A 9019-nucleotide genomic window follows, 5' to 3' on the forward strand; every position below is an offset into this window, starting at 1 on the left:
CCTCAGGGTGAGGAGTGTGTATGCTGAGGCCTCGCGGCCATGTCCCAGGGCACCCAGATCTTTGCCTCTAGCCTGCTTTCATCCAGAAAGGGGCAGCTTTCAGAAGCAGTGTAAATAAACCCTCTGCTTTCCCACTTGACTTGGTGGTAAATTTCTCTGTGTGTATGTGTCTGCGTGGGGGTGGGGGGAGTGTGGGGGCAGAGCAGGTAGCTCATTGCGGGGTGCCAGGGTTTCTGGGGTCCCTCTGAAGACCGCTGCCATCCCTGGAGAGGAAGTGTGGGTCCCCGAAGGACCTCTTGTGCCACCATTCCAGCCCTGAGCACCTCAGTGCCACAGACACACCCTCCCTAAACACTGGCAGGGTCCCAGTGCCACCTGCCTCCTCCTGGGCCCCTCCACTCCCCAGGGTCACCGCTGGCTCCACCTTGGAGCATGTTTTTACTCGACCTCCCAGTGCTCCAATACTGAGCTCAGAGCAGAGGACCCCACACTGACCTACCACCAATTTCAGAAAAAAAATCCCCCAAATTGCACCTGAGGCTCCAGCTGCCCCCTGGGCCCATTTGGAACCCCTCCCTCAGAGCTTCGGGGTCTGGGTGCTACCCTCTCTTTGTCCCTTATTAGTAAGGGGTTCCTGGTGACAAGGGGGCTTCCCTAATGACCAGGGCTTGGCATCAGGACGTGAATCTGCGTCACCCTGTCTCCCTCACACAGGCCTTGTGGTGCGAGCTCCCCAGGAGGGTGATTCCCAGCACCTTCAAGCACTGGAGCTGAGCTGTGGGTTCTCTCCCTCCCTCACCTAACTGCTGCTTGGTCTCTGTCTGGAGGTCTCCAGATTTGGTCAAAAAAGTAAAGACAACCCAGTTAAACCTGAATTTCAGTGAAGTAATTTCTCAGTTGTTGTCCCATGCAAAAAATACTAGGACGTTAAATCACTACTTGTTAAATTCACATTTAGACGAACAGCCTTCACCTTTCTTTGGCAGCTGACCCTATTCTCAGCCCTTCCCCAGAGGCCCAGCCACTCTGCTGCCTCAGGCTTCTGTAGCCCTCCAGCACTGCTTTCAAGAAACCAGCTCTTGGGGTTGGAGAGAGAGCACAGCGGGTAGGGTGTTTGCCTTGCACGCGGCTGACCTGGGTTCAATTCCCAGCATCCCATATGGTCCCCTGAGCACTGCCAGGAGTAACTTCTGAGTGCAGAGCCAGGAGTAACCCCTGTGCATTGCTGGGTGTGACCCGAAAAGAAAAAAAAAACAGCTCTGGAGTCTGCCACAGCTGTCCAGGGGCAACTGCTGGCTTTTGCAGAAGCTGTGGTCAGTTTGTGACCTGACCAGGGCAGTGACCAGACAGCTGGAGTCGTGAAGGCGCAAACAGCTCAACCAGGATAACCCTCCAGCCAAGGCAGTGGTAGGGGTACTATGGTGTAATGTGCTTCCGAGTTATGCTGCCTCCGATTACACCAGGACCTCACCATGGTCGGGCGAACGCGTCCTGGGGATTGAACCTGGGTCCATCACATACAAGGCAAATGCCCTAACCTCAGTACTATCTCTCTGGGCCCTGAGTCCATTTTTTTGAAGTAAGGGACCTACTAACCATGAGCAAAGTGCTCCACTGAGTTCGGGTTTGTAAAGTCAGCAGAAGCATTCCTTGGTGATGAGAAGCAGGGACACACAGACAAGCCAGATGGGCCCTAATAAAAGTTTTCAGACTCAATCTGGATTTGGCAAGGCAACCCTCAACCTCTCCCAAAGACTTACCGAAGTGTCTGTCTATCCTATTGGGTTTCTTGAGGGACTATTAAAAAAATGTGCCCCAATCAGGTGGGACTTGAAACCACAGAGCTGTGTTTCCTGGTGCTGGAGGTTTAAAGTTCAAGACTAAGGCATCAGCAAGCTGGTTCTGTGGGAGTGCCTGGGGGAGGCTCTGCTCCACATATGGTGTCCCTTGGCTTGCAACCAACCCCAGTCTCTGTCTTCATCTCGGCTCCATCTTCAGGTCTCAACTGGGACATGAACAAGAGGATCGAACTCCACCACTGAGCTGCAACCCTCTTAACTGAATCCCCCCTAGAAATACCCCATTTCCAAATAAGACTGTCCTGAGGGGTACCGCGGCTAGGACTTCAGCACATCTCGGTGCAGGGGGAGGTGGGGAGGACATAGTTTTTCTGGGCGGGGTGGGCGTACGTGCCCCCATGGCCGTTGGTTGTGCAGGCTGCTTCTCCACTCCCAGCCTCCCAGGTTCCCTAACTCGGCATCCTGCGCCACCTGGCGGTTAGTTCTTGCAGAACACTGTAGCACTGTCCTCCCGTTCATCGGTTTGCTCAAGCGGGCACCAGCAACATCTCCATTGTGAGACTTCTTGTTACTCTTTTGGGCATATCAAATACACCATGGAGAGCTTGCTAGGCTCTGCCGTGTGGGCAGGATACTCTCGGTAGCTTGCCGGGCTCTCCAAGAGGGATGGAGCAATCGAACCCAGGTTGGCCGCATGCAAGGCAAACGGCCTACCCGCTGTGCTATCACTCCTGCAGAAAATCTCAGTAATGGGTGAGACAGGGCACTGACTGGCAGATGGGAGTGACAGACCTTGTCCTGCTGTCAGGCCTCCTCCAGATAAAGAGACTGAGACATCACAGGTGGCCTAAGGGCTGACAAGTCACAAATCCCCACCCAGGCAGCTGGAAACGGAAGTTATCCCAGAGGAGGGTCCCCACTGAGCCTAGATGGGCTGTCCCAGTGGGGGGGCTGTGTAAACAAGTTAGTGGAAATGGAAACAGTTGCCCTGTTTTCCCTGAGTGGAGCAGAGGCAGGAAGGATGACTGACCAGGTGTATGGGGGGTCAACAATATTTCCAGCCCATAGAGACATGGAGCCTAGAAGTCCCAAGCCAGCCAGTCTTTTAAGTCAGTCTCCTGGGACCAACCAGGTAATGCTCATCGCTCCTGCTGACCAGACTTGGCTCTGCTTATTTAATTCCAAGCTCTGACTTTGATATTGGCATTTGTGGTCTTTTTGTGGAAAGGGGATTGTTGCATTCAAGAAAAATAATACCCAGCAGTGCTCAGGGGTTACTCCTGGCTCTGTACTCAGGAATCCTTTCGTCAGTGCTCAGGGGACCATATGGAGTCCTGGGGATTGAACCTGGGTCCATCACATACAAGGCAAATGCCCTAAACTCTGTACTACCTCTCTGGGCCCTGAGTCCATTTTTTTGAAGTAAGGGAGATACCTGCATGCTTCAGGTATCTACACTCCAAGTCGAAGGTATGTCTGGGTGGTAGAGTATAATGAGGTGCCATAGGTTGATTCATCCCTGAGCACTGGTGGCTCTTGAGTGAGAGATGGAGTTCCATTCCCCTCCCCTTGAACGGAGCTGGCCTTGGCTGAGCAACAGATGTGAACATGCATCTTGGAGGCAAAAGTGACATTTTGAGCTCAGATCTTAAGTCTGTTGCCATCCTCTTTAAGTGCACTTTGCTGGAATCCCCAGCAGTCACATGGAGAACTCATCCCAAGATGACAACCCCATCTCCCAGGCCAGCCATGGGAGTGAGGCCATATCGGATCTTCCAGCCAACCCAACAGGAGACAAAGCAGAAGGATCTGGTCAACTCACCGAGCCAGGAGAGATGTTAGAAGCCGCCATCCATGAGCAATGACTTGGCCCATCAGACCTCTGACCTCATCCAGGGAGCTGTCACGGTCCAGAAGCCCCATGGAAAAGCTTGACTGCCCATGGCAGGAGGATCCTCCTCAGGGGAGTGACTCCTACGAGCTGCTTAGAGATAGAATTTACTGAGCTCTTTTCTCATGTGGGGCTTCTGAGGCTTGATTTATTAAGCCCATGAGTCATCTAGGAGCCTTCCTGCCCCTTTATTTTTATTTATTTTTTGCTTTTTGGCTCACATCAGGCGATACACAGGGGTTACTCCTGGCTCTGCATGCTCGGGGAACCATATGGGATTCTGGGAATTGAACCCGGGTCAGTCGCGTGCAGTGCAAACGCCCTACCTGCTGTACTATCACTCCAGCCCCCCTTCCTGCCCCTTTAAAGTCACACAGGGACCTGTAGCCATTTTGTTGGGAGTGAACACTCTAGGGCTAGAGATACGGCTTGTGGCCTGGGAGTCTGGGTCCAGCACCAAAGAGAGAGAGTCTCAGAAGTATATAGAAAAGTCAGGAAAAGGCAACTGAATTAAAACTCAGAGAAGGCGAAGAGAGAAACCCAAATTGCACTAGCTCTGAGTACAGAAAGCCTAAGGGAAATGCCTACCCATGTGGCCAACTACTCTCCAGAATGGGTTTCAGGTTGCGCTGAGTTTTCTCTCTGGTTAACAGCTGCCTTAATTCCGAGCTGGCAAAGGAACTGGGAGGCCCGATAAAAGGGAGAAAGGTCAGGTTGCTGCTGAAAGGGCCAAGCTGGTGTCTCACTCCCTGAAGGTTAGCTCCAGCAGTGAATAATGTGGATTGTTCCAGTTTTCATTAATGCAGGGCTGTGGCAAATGGCTGCCTCTCCTGTTTGGCGGATGAGACACAGAGATAAAATGGTGCCAGCGGATACTGGGCCTGACTCATGCCGCATCACCCAGCATCACAAGGGCTTTAACTGTCCTGAGCAAACCACCACCAGCCTACGCACCTGGAACCTACAAGTGTAATCAGCAAAATATGGTTGTCAAAGATGACTCTTGAAATGCGGTGGCTTCTGAGGAAGTTGCTTATTTTCCTCGTTTTGTGGGTGTGCCTGCAGGTGGTGCTGGCTGGCACAAGCTCTCATGGCCACTCACCCTTCTCGGGTGTGGAGAGTGAGGGCAGAGGCTGTAAGGTCAGACTTTCCACCTCACTCTCTGGGCCAGAGCAATGGCTCTCTATATCCAGAGTGGGCCAGAGACCTCCCCTCTGGGTGGGTGGAACAACCTGCAAAGAATGTGTGGCTGCCTTAACTCCTTCATTCCACTGCATTTACCAAGCTGCTCCCCTTCCCAGAATTGCCCACCTCCCAGGTACTCACCACCACCTACTATCCTGTTTTGGCTTAGTTAGAATGGAACCATCACTAGGGGCGGGAGCTGAAGGAATGAATGTTCCTATTACATGGAGGGAGGTGTTGCCTGATACTTGCTCACTGGACACTCTGGGTTCCAGAACCAATTCTCACTTTTTGGGGTCAACTTTAAGAGCATCTCTGCCCATGCAAAAGCTCCCGATTAAAAAGTGGGATACACTGGGGCAGGGCAATAGTACAGTGGACAGGGTGCTTGCCTTGCACTTCTGAGCACCACTAGAAGTAATTCTTGAGTGTGGAGCCAGGAGTTAAGTCCTGAGAACCTCTGGGTGTGGCCTAGAACCAACAACTACCAAAAAAATTATTTTTAAAGTGAGACATGTAAGTTTAGAAAACAGAAGTTAGACTATATGCATTTAGGGCTGCTGAGTCCAAGAAGAATAAAATCAGGCTCCTGGACCTACCCAGCTAAAATGTAGTTTGACCAGCCCAGGAGCAACCCAGAGTTGGCTATGACTCAGAGCAGAGGCAAAGGATTCACACATTATTTTCTTACGTTTATTTTTCCTCCAGTTTTTTTTTTTAATTATTTTCTAGTGCAGTACAAGGTCCACAGTAAATTACATGGAAAGTACAGAGAGTTCTAACAAACCCTCCTTCACCTCACCCCCAGTTTCCACCACTATCAACATCCTGTACTAGAGTAGTTCATCTGTTACAACTGATGAAAAGAGGTACTTTGAAGAACACAGGAAGTACTTATCCCTCAATGGGAAGTGAGAAAAATCAGGTCACCATGAAGCAGACCAATGAGAAAAATGACTCCTACCTATATTATATATACTTTGTCATCGCATTCATCACACCTTTAAAAACATTCTTTATGTGACTGTAAAAAGGGGAAAAAAGCAGTAATTGAACCAACTCTGCAACCCCCAGTCAACAGAAAAACAAAGGGAAGTGGGGAAAACAAAACACAAAAGGAGGGTCGGAGAGACAGTATAGTGACTAAGGCACTTGCCTTGCACATGGCTGTCCCGGTTTGATGCCTGGCACCCCATGTTCCCCTGAGCACTGCTAGGAGTGATCCTTGAACACAGCTAAGAGTAAACCCTGATCATAGCCAGGTGTGGCCCCAAAGTCCCTCACCCTACCCCTCCAATTTTTTTAAAATAGTGCCATTTAGGGGCCAGAGCAATAGTCTAATGGGTAGGGTGTTTGCTTTGCATACAGCTGCCCCGGGTTCGATCCCCAGTATTCTATACGGTCTCTTAAGGACCACCAGGAGTAATTCTTGAGTTCAGAGCCAGAAGTAACCCCTGAGCATTGCTGTATGTGACCAAAAAAAAAAAAGTCCCATTTAGTTCTGATTTCATCTATTGTAATTTATTGTCATCCTGTTTTCTAATTTGTAAAGAAACGTGAAAGAACAGGTAGAGAGATGGTTCTGAAGTTAAGGCACTTACCCATCACATGGCCAACCCTGGTTCCATTCCAGGCATATAGTCCCCTGGACAGAGCCAGGAGCATCCCCCAAACAAAACAAATGTGAAAATGTTTCTATCAGGATCAATGAATTACAATGAATTACAGCATGTTTTACACACACACACACACACACACACACACACACACACACACAAAACCAGGCACTGTGTTTACTGGTGGTAAGATGGGAAATATTTTGAATTTTTCTCTTTTATTTTTTTAAAAATGTTCCTGTCTCTTCAGCAAAAGCTGCTAAAAAAAATAAAAACGAGGATCTTCAAATGTAAAAGATATCCAGTTGGACCCTTGCCTTATATCATTGTATCACTGTCATTCTGTTGTTCATCGATTTCCTCGAGTAGGCACCAGTAACGTCTCCATTCGTCCTAGCCCTGAGATTTTAGCAAGTGCTATATTGGAGGTTCTTTCAGGGTCAGGGGAATGAGACTCATCATTGTTACTGGGTTTTGGCATATCGAATACGCCACAGTGAGCTTGCCAGTCTCTACCACGCGGGCAGGATACTCTCGGTAGCCTGCCGGGTTCTCCCAAGAGCGAGAACTAGACAAGAAGAAGTCACGCGGCCTCCTTCACCCAGATCCATCTTCCAGTAGGTAGGCATTGCACTCACCAACTGCCCCCCTGCGCCCCTCCTGCCGCACCGTGTAATCCCATCAACGGCCAAGACCCAGAGACTATGAAACCCAGCTCCTGGAAGAGAACAGCACAGAGTCTCCTGCCCCCGTGCCTGGCTGTCCTCACCGGGGCCCCTTGGAGGTGGGTGGGTTGAGTTTCCCTCCCCACCCCAAGCAGAGCTCTGGCAGCCGAAGACCTCCGGAACCAGCCACAGCCATGCTGAGACCACTCGCCACACGTTCGGACAAGCCTCATGCATGAAGGAGCTGGAAGAAGAACCCAGGCATGCGGTCCCGTGGCTGAGATCTCCAAGCCTGCTCTGATCGGGACTGGGCTTCCTCCACCCAGATCCCCCATCTTCCAGTAGCTAGGCATTACACCCACCAACTGCCCTTGGCGTGTGTAATCCCATCAACTGCCAAGACCCAAAGACTATAAAACCAAGCTTACCTTACATAGTCTACAAAAATAAACTCAAAATAATTAAAAACCTAAACAATATAACTCATAGAAGAAAAAAAATGGGGGGAAACTTCAGAACGTGGAATGTAGCAATAATTTTCTTTTTATTTATTTATTTATTAGTGAAACACCATGAGGTACAGTTATAGACTTGCAAATTTTTGTGTTTGGGTTTCAGTTATACAATGATCAAGTACCCATCCCTCCACCAGCGCCCATCCTCCACCACCACGGGTCCCAGCACTGAATGTAGCAATAATTTTCTTAACTAATAAACAGGCACAAGCAACAGAAACAAAAATAGACATGTTGAGCAACATCAAACTTAAAACTTTGACACAGTAAACAATCAATAGGGTAAAAGGCACAGTACAGCACAAGAGACAACTGACAGTGTTAATATCCAGGTATATATAATGCAACAAAATACAATGTAACAAAAATAGCTCCATTTAAAAATTAGACACTTTGGGGCTGGAGTGATAGCACAGCCCGTAGGGCGTTTGCCTTGCATGCAGCCCACCCAGGTTTGATTCCCAGCATCACACATGGTCCCCCGAGCACCGTTAGGAGTAATTCCTGAGTGAAGAGCCAGGAGTAACCCCTGTGCATCGCCAGGTGTGACCCCAAAAGAAAAAATAAAAATTAGACACTTTACCCAAAAAAGATACACAAATGACCAAAGAAGCATGTGAGAAGATGCTCAGCATCACTAATCAGAAGATACTACCTTAAGCCTATTAGATTGGCCACTAAGAGAAACAAAAATCCAGACAATAACGAGCCACAGCACAGATAAGGAGGGATATGAAGGGATTTGAACCTTGGTGGAAATGTAAATGTACAGAACAGACAATGGAAATTCATCCCAAATTAAAAATCAAGCCACCATTTGAATTTTTTTTCTGGGGGTTGGTGGTGGATCACACCTGGTAACGCTCAGGAGTCACTCCTGGCTCTGCTTTCAGGAATCACTCCTGGCCGGTGTTCAGGAAACCACATGGGATGTGAGGAGTTGAACCCTGGTCCGCTGTATGTAAGGCAAGCACCCTACCGCTGTGCTATCTCTCTCGCCCTAAGTCATCCAACATTTGTGTGTGTGTGTGTGTGTGTGTGTGTGTGTGTGTGTGTGTGTGTATCAGAAAGAATTGAGGACGAGCTGTGGAAGAGCCCATATCCTGTCTCATCAGCAAAAGCTGCTAAAAAAAAAAAAAGATATCCAAATGCAAAAGGTACCCAGTTGGGCCCTTACTTTACATCATTTACAAAAAATAAACTCAAAATCTCAAAATGACTAAAGATCTAAACAATATAATTCATAGAAAAAAATGGGGGTATTCACAATAGCCAAGAGGTGGCATTTAACTAAACTTATCTATGAACAGATCAAAGGAAAACAAAATACAATGGAGTATTACTGAGT

The sequence above is a fragment of the Sorex fumeus genome, unplaced genomic scaffold (genome assembly GCF_029834395.1).
Source record: "Sorex fumeus unplaced genomic scaffold, SorFum_2.1 ptg000063l, whole genome shotgun sequence".
Lineage (NCBI taxonomy): Eukaryota > Metazoa > Chordata > Mammalia > Eulipotyphla > Soricidae > Sorex > Sorex fumeus.